Source organism: Octopus bimaculoides, chromosome 2, assembly GCF_001194135.2.
Source record: "Octopus bimaculoides isolate UCB-OBI-ISO-001 chromosome 2, ASM119413v2, whole genome shotgun sequence".
NCBI lineage: Eukaryota > Metazoa > Mollusca > Cephalopoda > Octopoda > Octopodidae > Octopus > Octopus bimaculoides.
The window spans coordinates 143,555,362-143,555,625 of NC_068982.1; positions in this window are offsets into that span (position 1 = coordinate 143,555,362).

Consider the following 264-nt stretch of genomic DNA (forward strand, 5'->3'; position numbering starts at 1 on the left):
TGTGTGTATCATTGAGATGTTTTGGAATGAATGAAGAAAGAAGTCTTAGAAAAGCTAATTTAAAGGCAAGGACAAGCATTGTTACGTGTAAGAAGGAAAAAGGAAAAAGAAGATGAAGATGGGTAAGTGAGTAATAATTAAGATCTAAATGGAAAGAGATGAACAATAACAGCAATAACAACTATATATATATGTATATACATATGTGTGCATATATATATACATATATATACACACACACACACACACACACACACACACACA